Genomic DNA, 18,557 nt, shown 5'->3' on the forward strand with positions numbered 1-18,557 from the left:
GACACGACAGAACCCTTGGCTGGTAGAGGTACAAAGCTTCGCTTTAAAATCAGCCGCGTATTTATGTGTTTCGCTGCAAATGACATGCAAATGCATGTCAAAGTGCATGTGGTGGTCGTCAGTACACGCCATGCAAATGAAAATATTCGTGTCGTTTACATAGGTGGCGTGAGGTTGCACACTGTTTTTAACATTGCTATATTCTGTAAGGGAGGTCAGGCACGCATCTTCCTTACGATTCGAATACGCTTCCTTGTAGTCTTGGCATTTTTCTCTACGTGTAAAGCAACTCTGAAAGACAAGAAGTGATACCCGTGCTGACGTCACAAGACATATAGTTATCATAACAACTTGTACTGCAACATAATTTTAAGCTTGAGTACAGTGGCTTGACTATTTGATTGCTTGAAAACAAGCTTAGACATGGACGCGCGCAAACTGTAACATTTTAGTTATTTGCATTAGACAAACGAACATATATCGTTATAGAAATCATAGTGCTGAACTGAATAACCACATTTCTTACAAATCTAGGCAAATCCAGGGAAATTGTTAATCGTGGGCTGCTAAGCACGAGGTAGTGGGATCATATCCTGGCCATGGCGGCCGCATTTCCATAGGGGCAAAATGCAAAAACAACCGTGTACTTACATTAAGGTGCACGGTAAAGAAGCCGAGGTAGTCGAAATTATTCTGGAGTCCCCCACTACGGCGTGCCTCATAATGAGGCCATGGTCTCGGCACGTAAAAGGCCATAATTTTTTTAACAGCGGCGCTGTTTGAGCTATTTGTTTCGCCGCGTAGCGTTCCCGAAAACTCGCCTAGCGATGACGTCACTGCGCACAGCTGCGCCTCGCTTCACCTTGCGATAGTGAATCAATAGCCAATCAATAGCTAATCGATCAATAATCAATAAATTCCGGGAAATGCTGGGGTGACTTGGGAGTGCTTAGCGTAGCCCAAATATCTGGCCAATACCTTGAAATAGCCAATCTATAGCCAATCAATAGCTAATCGATAAACGATAAGTAATCACTAAATTCCGGAAAACATGCTGTAGATGAATTGGTAGTGCTGAGCCTAGCCCAAATACGAGGCCAATACCTTGCGATAGCCAATCAATAGCCAATCAATATGTAATCAATAATCGATAAATAATAAATAAATTCAGGAATAGCATAACCCATAAGACCAGGACCAGCTGCAATCAATGGGTGGACAATTTCCTATGTCAGAACCCAGAGGTTTCTTAGCGTAATCATTGACCGAGACCTCTGTTGGAGCCCGCACGTGGCCTACATGAAACGGCGTCTGACACCTATTTCCAAGTTGTTTAAATACTTGACAGGAAAGACGTGGGGGATGTCAGTAGACGCAATGCTGAAACTCTACAGAGCTTTATTTCTCGGTTTTTATTTAAGATATAGTCTACCTGTACTGAACAACACTTCCAAGACAAATATTTGCGTTCTGCAGGAAGAACAAGCTCAAGCACTCAGAGTTTGCCTTGGTTTGCCCAGATGCACTATGGCGATTGCTGGGGACCCTCCGATGCAAACTCACATTACGGTGGAAGCCCTGAGAACGCACATCAGACATTTTTGACGTGCCCCCTATCACCACTTTGCAACACTACCTTCAGACAGGCGCCAAGCATCGTTCTCTAAAACTATCAAGTACAACGACAAACTTCCCTTGGGCTTCACCGCTGCATCTAAACCATCTATGCCCCCTTGGTGTCTTATTAGCCCCACAGTACATCTCAGTGTACCAGGAATCAAGAAAAAATCTGAGCTATCGTCACCAGTGCTGAAACAACTGTCTCTGCTTCTTCTCCACGAGAGGTATGCGGACATAGTACATATTTATACTGATGGTTAGACAAACCTCCAGTGTTCGTAGGGTGCTGTGGTTGTCTCAGCAAGAGCTAGTGCCATCAGCTTCAGCACCCAACGACATCGACATCTGCGGAACTAGCTGCTCTTCGCGCTGCACTTTGTTTCGTCAATCGGGAACCACCTCGACAATGCTCAATCTTCAGTGACTCGAAGGCAGCCCTACAATCTGTGCTATCAGCTCTGCGTCGCGGGCCATACGAACAGCTCGTATTCGATATGAGATACTCCATACATCACATGAGAAAGGACACCACGTAGCATTTCAATGGCTTCCAAGTCACTGCGGTGTCATAGGGAACGAAGACGCCGATAATGCCGCTCGGGCAGCTCTTGACGACACACAGGAAGAGGCCATACCACTCTCACGGTCCGACGAGGCCAGCAGACTTCGAGTGCTTGCACAGGAGATCACGCTCACTCTATAGTGCACACCAAGTGGCCAGACCAACCGGAGCAATCGTCAATACCACCTGCCCTCTTTAATGCATCTCTGTACGCCAACTGGACTCCGCCGAAGAGAGGCCACTATGCTTTATCGCTTATGGCTAGGGTGGCATTCACTAAATCTTATTCATTTCTGATTGCAATGGCCGACAACGCTCTTTGCAATTCCTGTCTTTGCGAGGAGAGGCTAGAACACATTCTATGAGACTGTCCTGAATATAATGTTCAGAGACAGTCCCTGGCGTCCGTTCCAGCGCACCTTGACAACAGACCAATGTCAGTTGAAGTGATTCTCACATGTCGTCGACAGAAGACATCGCAGCTGAAGGCGACGAAGGGACTACTTAGGTTTTTAAAAGAAACGGGCTTGGACAAGCGGCTGTGACAGTGATGTCACGTACCACGCAAGAGTGACGGTCTGTGACTGACGATGTGTGTGCTCTGCTGTGTGCTCTCTTTCTCCTCCCCATCTTTCATTCCCCCTCATCCCGCTCCCATGTGTAAGGTAGCAAACCGGTTGTGCTGAACTGGTTAACCTCCCTGCCTTTCCCTCTCCACTCTTTCCTTCCTAGGTACCCATCAGCTCCACTGTTTCTTTAGCCTTGCGGCACTAGTGGAAGCTACGCTAATTTTTTCATTGTTAATCCAAGTCGGGAAAACTGGCTTTCCATGTTGGCAGCACTGGAAACCGCCCACAATTCTAGACAAACTTTTCTCGCCTTCCGTTCGAGATTTTTGACTATATGGTAGAGGTATACTGTGAGTGCTGGCTCAAAAGAGTGTGGTTCCGGCTCTGTTCTTACCCGAGACAGCAAGAACCTGCTCTGCGCCGCGCCGAGCATTGACCGAAAAAAAAAAGCTTTCAGTTCATGAGAGTGAAACGCGGCCGCGTATTCCTTCTCAAGGGAGAGTGTTACCCAGCCATGAATACAACTCATCTAAGTTGCTTATGTTAAATTAATTGTGTATTTTTTATACCTCAAGAAGAAGTAGTTTATTGATTGGAAAATGTTGAGAGGTCGGCCGGAATACGGAGCATCTGGTCTGCTACTCTACGTAAGGGAAGGGAAAGAGGGGGAGAAAGAGGGTCACAATGGGGGATGATAATGGGAGAAACTAGGTGAAAGGACACATTTCATAAATGATTATCACAAGCGTGAGTCCAGGCCCGTGTCGCCTAAGAAACGTGAAAAAGCACGCATTGCCTCAATTGTCTGCCAACTCTGTGGCCCTGCGCCTAGCAAGAGGTCCTCCGACAGTGGTCCATTGTATAAATGCCTCAAGGTGGCTGCCAGTGTGAGTCTTTCGGGCGCATACTGAGGGCACACCACGACCACATGGTCTATCGTCTCTATAACACCACACACTGAACATTCCGGGGATTCTGTCCGTCCAATGATGTGCAAATATTTGCGCGTGAAAGCGACGCCTAATCGCAGTCTGTGTATCAGGCACGTATGATGGCGTGGAATTCCACGCAGAACAGGAAATTGCATATCGGTATCCAGCCTTATAAGGCGAACGTGACGAGCGTCTGGCTGGGCCTAGTATGTTTTCGTCGCACTCCTCATTAATGTCGACAGGAGGCATGTGATGTCCCGTCTAGAGAACGGCACTACAGTTTGCAGGCCATTGCTAAAGGCGCGCTTTGCTTCAGCATCGGCCATCTCATTACCATTGAGCCCACAGTGTCCTGGGATCCATTGAAACACTATGCGGTGGTGTTTTTCTTGAGCGCATGAAAGTAGCTCGGTGATCTGCAGTGCAAGAGCCTGATATGCTGTGTGGCGCTGGAAGCATCTCAAAATTTGCAGCGCGGGTTTTGAGTCCGTAAAAATGCACCACTCTTGAGGTCTTTCCCCGCAGATGTGGTGAATCGCTTCCCGTATAGCCACAAGCTCTGCAGCGGTTGATGTTGAATTATGATCTAGAATGAAACCTCGAGTCATCTGCTGGGCTGGTATCACCACAGCTGCTGTCGATGCCTTTGGTGACACGGACCCGTCTGTGTAAACATGAACATAGGTCTGGTATTCTGACCAGATGTATGCCAAAGCAAGTTGTTGTAGTCCACTAACTGGAACCAATGATTTCTTTAGTATACCGGGGACGTTAACGCATACCGAAGGTTGAATCATCACCCACGGTGGTTTGACGGGGTGATATGGAAGGGCATAGCCTGATGTTATAGGGGGTAGATGGCTGCGAAGTGCACTTGTGGAACTACTGTCCGGCCACTCTTGTAGAACCGACGTCAATGGATGGCAATGGTGTCGTGTAAGTAAGCGTAGATATACTCGAAGTGGTTCGTGGGACAAGTATACTGATAATGGGCATACGCGGGCTTCCTCAATTGTGCCTTTGTTGGAGGCACGCCGTGGCAAGCCGAGGCATATTTTGAGTGCCTGCGCTTGAACGCTCTCTAATGTCCGTAAGCAGGAAATACTCAAGTTTGAGAGTATCGGGAGGCTGTATCGAATGTAGCCTAGAAATAGAGACTGATAAAGTCGTAGTAGGGAGCCTTCCCTGGGGCCCCATTTCGTGCCTGCTACGAAGCGAAGAGCATGGCAAAACAGATTAAGTTTTTGTTTCAACATATTCACATGCCTCGACCACGACAAACCGCGGTCAATGATAATGCCCAAGAATCTGTGGTGGGAGACATAAGGTATTATAACACCGTTAATGGAGATCGTATAGCGGCAGACGGATTTTCGCGTGAATGCAACCACAGCACATTTCTCAGCAGCTAAGAGTAACCCCTGACGCCGTATGCATCGTGAAGTAAATGACACAGCACGTTGTAATCTCGCACGTAGTTGGGGGCGTGTTGTACCAGAAGCCCAGATGCAGATGTCACCTGCATATGCACTGATGTGGATGTGAGCTGGAAGTTCGCTCACCAAGCCAATCAGTGCCACATTAAATAATGTTGGGCTGAGAACTCCTCCCTGAGGAACTCCACGGCATACCTGATGACGCTTAGTCTCTCCGTCAGGCGTGGACATCTAAACGAAACGGCCGCTGAGATATATCTCACAATCCACAGATAGAGCCGGCCGCCAATGCCCAAGTCATCTAGGGCATCGAGAATGGCTTCGTGAAGGATGTTATCGTAGGCCCCTTTGATGTCTAAGAAAACAGCGGCGACAAGTCGGCGTCGACGTTTTTCATGCTCCACTGTCGTAACGAGCTCAATGACGCTGTCAATCGAAGAACGACCTCGCCGAAAGCCGGTCATCATGTTCGGATAAAGATCATTTCTCTCCAGAAACCATTCGAGCCTCGCCAGGACCATTTATACCTCAAATTATTTCACTTACATGTCTACTCTAACTGAGAGTGTACCGCGCTCCGTAACAGTCTCTCCTTGAGTTGCAGCGCCATTCCCTTCAGTATTAGAAGTCTAAGCGAGCAGTGGGACGACATTATTTTACATATACGTATGCGTTCTATCGACCCGCCGTGGTTGCTTAGTGATCATGGTGTTGGGCTGCTAAGCACGAGGTCGCGGGATCATATTCCGGCCATGGTGGCCATATTTCGATGGGAGCGAAATGCAGAAAACATCCGTGTACTTAGATTTAGGTGCACATTAAAGAACCCCGGGTGGTCCAAATTAATCCGGAGTCCCACACTACGACATGCCTTTTAATCAGATGGTGGTTTTGGCACGTGGAACACCATAGTTTGGTATACGCGCTGTACTACCCGTTATTGCTTTAACCCAAATAAATATAACCAAGGATCCAAGCCATCATTTCTGACTTAGCTGCTATGCAAGCTACCTTTCCACTCGTCAGAACTGCTAAGGTTGCGGTACTGATTTCTTTGTTCAAAATACGTTGCCCTACAACATATATTATCATGCAATTTTTCTGTGATGGATCGCTGTAATTAGGCATTCCGGCATCTTTTCTGTTTCTCTGATTGCGCGTTATAGAGCTCCAAATGAGAACACGTGAGCGTTTGTTGATGAGCTACGCCAGATGTCACCTCCTTCAGTAACTGTTTGTATTATTGGAGATACGAGTGTGAGACCTGGTGAAAAAGCAAACGACTAATATTGTTGATTGCTTAAACGTTCTTGCGTTTTAGGCATACTCTGCTGCCATAAACCCTCCTACACGTGTGCAACTCCGCGGTCGTTCTTTAGCATCACCCTTTACAGATCATGTCAGTGCGCAAAGAGGACAAAATGATGTACCTTCCATTGTCATCAAACCAACGTTGCTTGACCCTATTGTTTTTTGTCGGTTGTCGTTTTTATTACCGGGTTTATGCCTTCGTAGGGATGAGAACGTTCGTGTTGCGACTGAGTTTACGGATAAGCGGATGTTGGACGAGTCACTAAAACCAATAGGGTTATGGCCATTTTTCACGTTCTGTGCCGGAAAGCGAGATGCGTGATTCTTTCGTTTGTATCTACCCACAATTTTTTTATTCATATAAAAGCGTAGCGCACATTAAATAGTGCAGGAGAGATTGTCCATGGATTCACAAGAATGTTATTGCAGCTATCGAGGAAATCGAACTTACTTGTTCACGTTGCCGGTACTGAGCGATAACATTATCCTCCGCGATCAATACAAGGAAGCGCGAAGCAGGACATGCGCTACGCAGCATTCAGAGAAGGGAAAACATGTTGCAGGCCAAATTTACTGAGGCACATTGAAACCCTAGCAAAACGTGGCCGCTATTTGTTGCGCTTAGATGTCTTAAAACAACCAAAAAAGTGAAAGGTATGATTTCCAAGTGGCTTATTGTTAAATAATTATCATTAGTTACCCAATTTAACTCGTTTCTTCCTTCGACCGAAAGTATTGCATTAGTAGATCTAAAACTACCTCACTTGCAGACTGTACGTGATTCTGCAATCTTTCCTGACTGTACTTAGGCGCAACTTGGTTACACCCTGTTTACCTTTAAACGTTGCAAGTCGCCTGGTACAGATAAAATCTTTGCCGATTTATTATGTAGGAACTTCAAACATATAAAATTATCTTACAGCACATTATAAACAATAAATTCGTAAGAAAAACAGACCCATCTGGCCTCAAGCACGTTTTAGTCATTCTTCTTTAAAATCTGTCAACCAAGAACAGGTTGGAAAATACCGTGCATCATCAATACTTCCAAACTTGCTTTCATTTTGAAAAAAAAATGACATTCGAATAGTTATGCATAGCTTTCTTAACACCCGTAGTCTATACTTCTGGAACTAGCTTCTTCTTTCTTCTTTCTGGAGTTTTACGTGCGAAAACCAGTTCTGATTTGAGGCACGCCGTAGTGGAGGGCTCTGGATTGATTTTGTCCACCTGGGGTTCTTTAACCTGCACTACTACGCAAGCACATGGGCGTTTTTGCATTTCGCCTACATGGAAATGCGGCCGCCGAGGCCGGGATTCGATCCCGCGACCTCGTGCTTAGCTACGGAGCTAAGCAGCGAGGTCGCGACGGCATCCTCGTCGCGACCTTGTGACGAGGATGCCGTCGCCTTAGCTAACTGAGCCACATCAGCAGGTCTGTAAGCAGTTTTCTTTTAAACCTGCCCGCGGTACTTAAACAACTCTTGATAAGTTTGTAGTGTTTTAAATCGCGCAATTGAGAACAATTATTTCATATGTGTAGTTTTTTTATGTGTTCAAAGCATTTTACAGGGTTAGTTACGACGTACTGCGAAAGAAACTATATTATTACGGATTCAGGGGTCCTTTTTTATCTTTATTTTGAATTTATTCTATGGTCGATCAAAAAGTGTTGCGCTGAGGCAAATTCGTATCGATTCTCTTCAGGAGCGTAATACTGGTCCCTCTCCTCTTTAACTCGTACGTAAACGGCTAAGGTGCTAACATATCAGATTATCAAGTGTTCCGATATATTTACGACACTCTGATTAATTCAGGTATTGTAATTATGAGGATGCTATGGTTAACCTAAAGTATGATTCACAACAAGTTGTAAATTGGCTCCACAATAAGTAAATCAATGTAAACAGAAGTAAGACATGCAGAGCCGGTATAACTTTATCAATATTTTACGTAGATGTATACGAATGCTTCATTTATTCAGCACATGCCTTGCTGTAGAAATTGTACCTGTCTTTCTATCAAACCTGTATCTTCTAAAAAGAATTTTGAGGGGTTTTTTTTTTTAGTTGTAGTGTCACCTCCAACGCTAATTTGGAGCTTCTTTGCCCCAAAGTTCAGAAAGCCGCCTTTCTTTTCTACTCCATCAAATCACTGTGTCGGCTAAAGATATGAAAACAGACAGCTTGTTATTTAGCATGCCCTGTACTAAGCTTCGAAATATCTTTTTTTGTCAGTTTTGTTCCAGTAGTTGGTGAACTAAGCGGGGCTATTACGTAAAGCTATGCCAATCTGTTTCCATTTCATTTCTGCCATAGTCGTCATTCCTTCTTTGTCATTCTAGTATAATCATGCTATCGTCCATCAACCGCGATGTGCGGCCACCGTTGCCACGCTGTCCTTGTGATTGTGTCATCCTCAAACAGTCGCTGTGAAACTTCGATTGTCACACCGCTGTCTTCCATCCGTCGCGGTCATGCCATCGTTTCCATTCCAGCTCCGTGATCTTACACTCTTCACGCCGCCATCACACCCTCTACGCCGACACAGAGGCCCAAGTTGTTTAATATCCTGGGCCTATATGTATGTGCTTGCGGTAGTGATGCGGTCGTGGTCATACCGTCATCTTGATTCCAGCTTTGTCATGTGACCCTCGTGATGCGGTCGTCGTCACGCCTTCTGAGCCGACTAAGTAGCCAGAATTGTTTTATAGTTTGGTTCCACTACGTACATGCTTGTGGTCGGGATGCCGTCGTGGTGATCGCATCGTCGGCATTTGAGCTCTGTCGTCCGACAATCATCATAAAGTCGTCGTCGTTATGCGATTGTAGTCACAGAATCACAATGCATTAGTTGTCATACTGTCGTCGCGAGGCGTCATGGTCGTTCCACTGTCATCACTCCATGCAGCTTCGTCATTTGACTCCCGCCATGCAGTCTTGTCACATCATTGTCGCCACACAATATTCGCAGTCGTCGTCACTCCCTCGTCCAAATACAATCATTGTCATCCTATTCTCCTCACATCGTTGTCATGCCATCGTAGTCATTGCCTCGCGATCACACGGTCGTCGTCATGCACCCGTTCTCATACATTCGTCGCGATGCCGTCATTCTCATTCCATAGTTGCCATTCGTTATCCGACTCTTTCCATGTCTTCGTCGTCAACCCATGGTGTGTCCACAATCGTCACACCATTAGGTACTCATACAACTCATACATCGTGTGTGAGTGGCCTGATTTACGATGTGACTACTTTAGCAGGAACCGGGCCGAGGAAGAGAAACTGCTCTCCAAGTCAAGCAGACAGCGAAGACACTGTTTTGTACTCGCTGTCTACCATTGTCGTCAAGCCGTCTTCGTTACGCAGTCGTTCTACCATTATCATCACTTCAGAAATGTCATCCCATTGTCTTCATACCACCACCGTCATGCCGCCTTCGTCGCTCCATCGACACCATTCCTTCTTCGGCATTCTATCGAAATCATGTTATCGTCGATCATTCCAACGTGACTACGCCGCAGGTTCTCACGAAGTCTCCACCATTGTGTCGTCATCAAACAGTGGCTCTCATGCGTCTGGTCTCAAACCGTCGTGTTCCTGCTGTCATGGTCGTGTCATCATCATCAGTTGAGCTTCGTCATCTGGTCGTCGTCACGCCATCGTTGTCATAAACTTGTCGTCTACCCATTGCCCTCATGCCATCGTCACGCTGTCGTCGTTATACAATCGTCATCAATTCAGAATTGTCGTGTCGTTTTCGTCGTTCTGTCGACGTCATACAGCGTTTGTCGTTCCATCAACGTCATTCCGTCATCGTCATCCCATCGTCGCCTCTGCATCATCGTACAGTCGTCGTACTGCCGCCATGCCTATCGGTGACCTTGGCAAGCGAGTGCCATAGCAAAGTGCGCCGATAACGGAGACAGTGTATGTCGGATGTAAAATCGCTTTAGTGCAGCAGAAGTGCGTGTATGTTCCTCACCTCATCATCAACCCACTTTGTAACGACGCTGTGTGAGCAAGCGAATAGGCAGGACTTCCCACTTGCTTCTCCGCACAGACACTGGCCATTCTCCTATTAGACCTGCAGAAGTATTTGTATCTTCCTTACCTCAGCCCCCCTTCGTAACCACGCGATGCATGTAAGCTAATAGCCGGGCCTTTCCAATTCACTTTCCCCACAGACACTAAGCCGTGCTCTCAGTTGAGCTGCAGAGTTATGTATGTCTTCCTGACCTCAACCTCAACCCCATTTTCGCAACAACGCTGTGTTTGTAAGCAAATTACTGAGCCTTCCCACTTGCCGCTCGCCACGGACACTTAGCCGTGCTCTCATTAGTGCTGCACATGTATGAGAATCTTGATCACCTTAACATCAAGCCCACATTTGCAACAGCGCTGGGCAGGAAAAAAAAATGCTGGGCCTTTCCACTTTCCTCTCCCCACAGACACTTGGCAGTGCTCTAATCAGGGCTGCAGAAGTATGAGTGTCTTCCTCACCTCAGCCTCAACACCCCTTCGTAAAAGTGCAGTGCATGTAAGCAAACCGCCGCGCCTTTCCTCTTCCCTCTCTCCACGGAGACTGAGCAGGGCTCCCATTAGTGCTGCAGAACGCATGGAGATCTTCCTCAGCTCAACCTCAACCCCCCTTCGTAACAGCGCTGTGCGTGTAAGCAAATAACTGGGCCTTCCCCACTTCCACCTCTCTCCAGAACCTCAACCGTGCAGCGTTTTGTGCGGCAGAAGTATGTGTATCCCCCTCACCTCAACCTCAACCCGCAACCCCCCCCCCCCCGCCTTCGTTACAACTCTGTCCGAGAGTTTTGAGCCACCTGAGCGTCCGGACAAGACTGCCCTCCTCTTCTGCCCTCACCCTATCCCCCTGAGGCGGCTACAAGACAAGGCTCCGCACCACTACAGTTGTGCTGGTACACGTTCTGTGTTTTACGTAATTACGCAATAAAACAACATTGTTACCTAAATGTCCTCACTGCAACAAATATAGGCCATTAAATGGACATTAAAAGCAAATATTAAGTCAAGCTAAAGGAATAGGTTAGTGCTCGAGAACATCTAAGGTGGCAATATTATCGCGAACAAAACTTTAGTAACCGAGAAATTGAGGTAAATGCAGGACACAATTAAAGACTCGCCCTGGACATTCAAGTACTAGCCCGATGACGAAGGAACTCCTCAATATAGTCCTATCACTAGTACTCAAGCATTCGTAATTAATATATGATTAAATTGCTCTATAAGATCAAAGAAAAAACTACTCGACAAGTTCTATTCGAGTTCCAGAAAAAAGAACTCATAGACGTTACCCTTGACAACGACGCGAGCGGTTGAAAGGTTTCGTTTTCCCCACTCTGCGCCCCCCGCACCTTCGCGTTTCAGCAGTTTCGCTATCGCGTAGTACTGCGCTGGTTTTCCTGGCTCGCGAAACTCGCACAAACTGAAATTAGCAGGGAATTCCATGGCCATGTGATGTCGCCGGGTTATTGAACGGTCCACACTACTTCACCAAGAAGCAGTGCCTTAGAAGGGGGTAGTGGGCTTACTCGCCAGTGGAGGCTATCCGGTGCGGCGGCTCCACGAACGTCGAAATTATGTGCTTCTCCGTTCTACTCCGGGAGGCCCGGGCAGCCGCGCACGTCCACCCGTGCCGCTGTATCTCGAAATCCATCTGCGACGGGGACAGAGTCCGCCGTGGGCAGTGTTTGCGCGGCTCAGTTCGCGTTGATGAGAGCGGCAGCACGAAGGTCAATTCGCTCGCTGCTGCAGCCGCGCTTCCTCACTCCAGCGTTTTGACAGCGAATTTCCGCGGTCATCGAGTGAGATGTGTTCATATTTCTTTGTGCGCGCCTATGTTTACAAGTTTATACGACCTAGAAAACTGCTATTCCTACTCCGTATAGTTGTCCATTCATTTGCTATCGCAATCGATGTTTCGCGTCTCGGGCGAAAGTGCGACTTTTTTCCTGCAGTGTTTTTTGTCGAACACAGCGGGCAAGAGATGAGTATGCGTTGCAGTGACTGAGTCAAGCAGCGACATCGACAAAACCACTGTTACGTGCCTGGGCGCCAAATATGCTACATTTACGCGAAGGATGGACCGAAGTTTTCTTTGTTTGGCGTCCCGAATAACGAAATAGGCGGAAAGAGTGAGAGAATTTCTTCCACAGAGCTGACAAGCCGCTTGTCATGTGTAGTGCGCGACAAGGTGCGCGGAGTGGACGAAGCGAGGTTATCGGGCTCCGGGTGCGATCCTCAAGACTTCAGGAGCGCCGCACGGACAAGCGAAGCTGTCGGGCTGCGGGCCTGAGTTTCATGACTTCAGCGACGATCCGGCCTCTGTCCTACCTCCAGCCTTTGGTGTTCGTGGGTCCTGCAGTGACATGGTGCTGAAGGCAAGCCCTTCATACTTCCCTCCTGCGACTCCTTGGCCGAGCTGCGGACGATCCTCAAGACGCAAGTAGTGTCTTATCGTCTTATCCTCACGCGACCAACGCCCTGCAACTGACTGGCCATCGTAACGCCACCTCGTTCAGCCGCACCGACACATGCCAAGTAATTGTAAGCCGTCACGATCTTTACTATTCTGTATAATTATTTATTGTGTGAGAACATTTAGAAGTGCATGAACATTTCTATTAGTCTTAATATCTGTGTTAGCTAGTTTATGTGTGTGACAGTTTGTGTTAATTATATGTTCATGTTATGTTAACAATCGGCTTCGTTGTTTCTTTTCCCCACTGCGAATTAGTCTCAGTGGTGGCTACAATAATTCGAACCATGCAAGTGCAAATACACTCACGGGTGAACAACTCCTCGTTGACTTAGGAAGACCAAATCATCACACCCCTGTACGAGACGAGCGCAGTATGCGAGCTCCATTTCCAGCCGCGTTATGCGCTGAGGGACTACGTGCACATCACCCAAAGGAAATAGGTGAGGATAGCAGGTGGGAAGCCGATTCTCCACGCCGATGCCGTGCCAGCGATTCTACCAAATTTGCCGACCTACCTTACTCAGAAGCCGACACAAGAGAGGACCGCTCGAAAGAGGAAGAGGTCAGAAACCCTTATAGTGCTGTACATAAGCATAACAAAAGTGTAACTGCATAATGATGGTTAATAATAAAAACGGAAGGCTACTGTCACACGTGAAAGAACTAAAATGGAACAAGGACATATTTCCTATATACAATTTTATTGTGTCTAAACAAAGGCACAAACCTGCCTAGCGTACCTGCATCTTTTAGCTCGGCAGGGACGTATGCGCGCATTGTTTTCTATTTCACTGGTGGACTCCTGTACATAATGTTGATAGAAAACCATTTCAGGTAAGGTCGACGCGGCATTAAACAGTATATATGGCCACCGACCCTCTTATTCAACAAGAATTTTTCTAATTATTTTTTTACGATCGCCCGATAACTCGGAAATTTTGAAGGCCCCTTATGCATCTCCGTCGGCGAGGACTTATTTGCATAAAAAGTCGAGCAGGCATCGAAGAGTTGCCGTCGTCCTTTTCCGGAAGATACTTTAGTAGCAAATATGTGGCCTAAAGAAAGATAGTACTTGCTAGAGATATGTAATGAAACCCAAGTGTGCCAAAATTAAAAACAAATAAGAGTATAAACAGCTTCGAACTGAAATCAATAGAAGCGCAAGGAAAATGAAATCGTTTGCACGCGAAGTTTCCATTGAGTTAACTGTGGCGCCACCTCTTCGATGCGACGCTAACTGCGTCAGAGGAGTGGCTGAGTAAGCCCACTGCCCTCTTTTAGGGCACTGTAACCAAGACCAGAGGCAGCGACGAATCCAACGCTGTCTTGGCTCGGTTTCTCCATGGCCGCGCGTTTGCGTTTTGTCCGTCGGGCGCCGTTTTACTCACCGATAGCAGTAAAGGGCGGTGATGCGGTGATGGCGTATGCAGCCTCACCACTGCCCGCTCAGGGGCGGGTGATTTGATTGCGGTAAAGGTATACGCCGATCCTTCAGACGCAATTTTCTCGTAAACTAAGTTTTTTTCTTGACACGAAACAAGCGCCCCGAGTTTTCTGGAATGGCATTTCAGCAGTGCACGTTGACTTAGTATTTGCTTTTAGTGTCCCTTTAAAAAAAGAAAGTTCTTTTTAGCAGCATTTAGCTATTTCCTTACATTGTCGATTAAATGACAATCATCGTTGCAGGCCCCGCATTATTTTTTATTTCTTGCTCCTCAAATAGGGCCAACCCAATGTTCCTTGCAATGCAATGCACTTGATAATAACGTATGGAAGCACTCAAGCAAAAGTTACCAGTTTCGCCCGAAAGCCAAGTTTTTAAAGCGGAAGCAAGGCTTAGCCATGCGCTGTAGGCGTGCCAGAATGCTGGGGTGGTGAGGAGCTCTGCCAGGGGCGCTGCAAGCGTCGTACCTCGGTGATGCACGAGATCTGACAAAACGAAAACCGTCGGTGTTTTTCGGCTCCCAAACAAGAAGTTTGATCAATTTTGCTTAATGTAGTGCTAAGAGCAGTGCATACTGGTCAGCAGGAACGTTAATATGCGTGCGCACAACGTTCATGCCAGCACCGGAGGCCATAACTGGCTCCGGCAGAGCCGATCGACATAGAAGAATATGGCGGTGCGGCCACTTGCATTCGTCGCTTTAACGCCAAACTACAGTGTACTAGAAGTACACTGTAGCCAAACGCACTGTGTGTCTCTTAAGACATTCGCACCCTCAACGCGTGAGTCGTACATGCGCGTCAATACCGGGGCATCATGGCAACGCTAACGCAGACGACGCAATTGTGCCTGGAGAATATAAATGATAAAAAAAATCCTTCGTTCGTGAAGCAGTTCTTTCTCCAACAACCACATCGTGTTCATGAAAGTAATATAATTACTTTGTAATTGTGTTTGCTTACATCTGTTGCCCATTGTTTGCACAATCAGGACGTAGCAACCAGCGTTCACATGGGGTGTCGTAGTTGAGGAAAAAACCTTGCAGGAGAACGCTTGCCACATAGACTCAGTTGTGGGATCGGCCAGCTTGTTTTCCAATGGCAGAAATAAAAAAAATGTGGGCAGCTTGCAGTAGTGGTGCAAGCTGCCGCAGTAGTGGTGCTTACAGCAGAGCTGGTGATCGACCTGGCTTCTTCCAAGTTTTACTACGCTTGGCTAAGTTGTCCTGGGAAAGTTTTGCAGCCGTGGCCTGGTGGTAGAGTGCCCGCCTCGGCTGCGTGAGGTTGTGTGTTCGATTCTCACCGCCGCCGGGCACCCACTGGTTCAAAGGGGCGCAAGCGTAACCCGGCCTGGCGTTCGACTTCCTTCAGGGGGGATACGCTTGGGAAAGGAGCATGCGCCCTGAATTTCCGTCGAAACCCTCGTGAGCACAAAGGAAATCGATTTTTGCTTGGCCTAGGGAGCCTACATGCAAGCGCTTGCATGTAGGCTCCCTAGCTTGGCCGCGCGACGCGCTTCAAGAGAAGCGGCTTCTTCTTCAGGTGTCCGGATCTTTTTTGGTCGTCCCATGTCAAGGTTACATGTACTCGCCACAGCGTCAACGAGAGGTCTGCCACCGTCGCGGCGGCTCCGAGCTTTGTCTCCCCGGTGACGTCGAGGCCAAGCTGCGCCTCCACACTTGCCGGGGCGTGGCTGGTCGAAACCTGCCGAGCCGCCGCCAGAGGCGCCTGCTGCATTCACGGACACCGCGCGCGTTCGGCGCGAACGCGGGGAAGCGGGAAAACGCGGACGGCGTCGGCAGCAGCTCTGCGCGTTGCCTCGTTAGTGCTGCTACAATTTCTCTCTCTCGCTCTTTTTTCCCTTTCCTTCTCCCGAGCAAATCGCGCGCCGCGCGTATGCTCTCTTTACCTCTCTTTCACGCCCCATGCCCAGGCAACATGGACACGGCACGGAAAGGAGGCGAAGCACACGCCGCTCTACGAGGTGGTTGCTACGCAACGCGGGGTGACGTCATCTCCAGGAGCAGATTTTGTTCCCACTACGCGGTGCTGCCAAGAGCTTAAACAGCTCCGCTGTTAAAAATTGCCGTTTCGTGTGTGTGTGTGTGTGTGTGTGTGTGTGTGTGTGTGTGTGTGTGTGTGTGTGTGTGTGTGTGTGTGTGTGTGTGTGTGTGTGTGTGTGTGTGTGTGTGTGTGTGTGTGTGTGTGTGTGTGTGTGTGTGCGTGCGTGCGTGCGTGCGTGCGTGCGTGCGTGCGTGCGTGCGTGCGTGCGTGCGTGCGTGCGTGCGTGCGTGCGTGCGTGCGTGCGTGCGTGCGTGCGTGCGTGCGTGCGTGCGTGCGTGTGTGTGGTGTGTGTGTGTGTGTGTGTGTGTGTGTGTGTGTGTGTGTGTGTGTGTGTGTGTGTGTGTGTGTGAAGACTCCGCACGTGTCTTCGAACACAGCTTAATTGCCGGAATGCTGTCTTCCACCCCACGTTATCGCGCCTTCCAAAAGAACGAGAAACCCATTACCGAATTGGACAAAACATTCCAGCCAGCGAGAACCTACGGGGTTCGGTTTAATAGCGTTTTCCTCATTCTCACAACCTGTGGCACAATAAATCTTTTAGCATATGTGCCCCTCGCGTCTGCGCGCAGCACCGCAGAAGCGAAGGTCAGGGACACAAACCGACCGGAATTGCTTCATCGGCGGTGTGCGACGAAACGACGTGCGGATGTTCGGGTGCACCATTTCCTGTGCGACGTTTACCTAAATCACCGCCGTGTGCCTGTTATGGAAGGAATCTGTTTTTAACACATGTATAGTTTTCTTCCATGCGTGTAAGCAGCAGGGTAGAGGTACAGTGTTGAATGCCATGCAGTCTCCTGCTTTGCGCACAGCGGCGTGAACGCATGAGGCCGCCGAAAGCCTTGTGTATGACCATCAACCGATATGAAAAAGCCAGCGGCAGAGTAGATCGCAGCAGCCGAAAGAGAAAATTTCATGGCAGCGTACTTTGGTTAGACCACTCCCGCATCACCGAGTACTACAGAATGCCGTAAATAGAGAGTTACCACAGGGCAACCGCAGTTACCGCCTCCTAACTGCTGAGTGTTCGTTAATTCACGCTGCTCACGCATCTCACCCGACTGAGAGTTCGTGCAGTTGCTCTGGTGTTCCGACGAAAGCGTGTTTTCTCCAGATAAACGAAATCAAGGGATATCTAATGTGCGTGGCATATAGGGTAGGTCGAGCCACTTCAAGATGTGACGCACTGCAGTCGTGCTACCGCCTTGAATTCAAGGTACCAAACCGACACTAACAAAAAAAAACAGAAAAAAGAAGAAAAAAAAACACTTTCTTTTACGTTCACCACGGCTATGATATAAAACGTTACAACTTTTCTCACAGCGAAACAAAACCGAATCAGAAATATTACTTTTGGTGGGCTAATGGATATGGAGCTCTTCATCCATACATTCACTACACTTTTGGCTTATAACCATGCTACCTCTTCTGTAAATGCACACATCACTGTTACGTTAGTAGCCGAAGCACCGTGAGTTCAGTTTATAATGTATATAACGCAGTTATTAGGTCGCAGGAAACCTCTTAAACTCCCAGAAATCAAAAACGCTTTTAGCCTAGGCGTTCAATTTCGATCACACTAGTATTAAAACTAAAGTAGGTGGGCTAGAAGTTGTGTGCTGACGTAGTGCTCCTAAGGTGTCACCATGCCGTGATCGCTTCTATGATGACCTCAAAATGAAACCACGTGTGACGATGTAGCAAAAATCACCGCCCCTGGACACAGCGCAATTTTTTCCATAAATTACGTGTTTAATTAGAAATTTTGCCATTTATGGAACAATATGAAAATTCTGGAAGACCGGAATGACAAGACAGTGGTCACTTATACTTTTAAATATGTGATTCAGCTTTCTTCAGTCACGTTAGCAAACTAAATTCTGGGGTCATACGTGCCAACACCACGATATGATTATGCGGCACGCTGTAGAAAGAGGGGGGGGGGGGGGGGGGTCCGCTGCAATTCTGATCACCTGGGGTTCTTTAACGTGCACCTAATGCACGATGCATGAGCCTATTTTGCATTCCACCCCCATCGGAATGCGGCAGCCGCACTTAGTGATGCAGCAGTCTCTCTATTGCGCTGGAAATGAGGTGGATT

This window comes from Dermacentor silvarum, chromosome 3 (genome assembly GCF_013339745.2).
Source record: "Dermacentor silvarum isolate Dsil-2018 chromosome 3, BIME_Dsil_1.4, whole genome shotgun sequence".
NCBI classification, from domain to species: Eukaryota; Metazoa; Arthropoda; class Arachnida; order Ixodida; family Ixodidae; genus Dermacentor; species Dermacentor silvarum.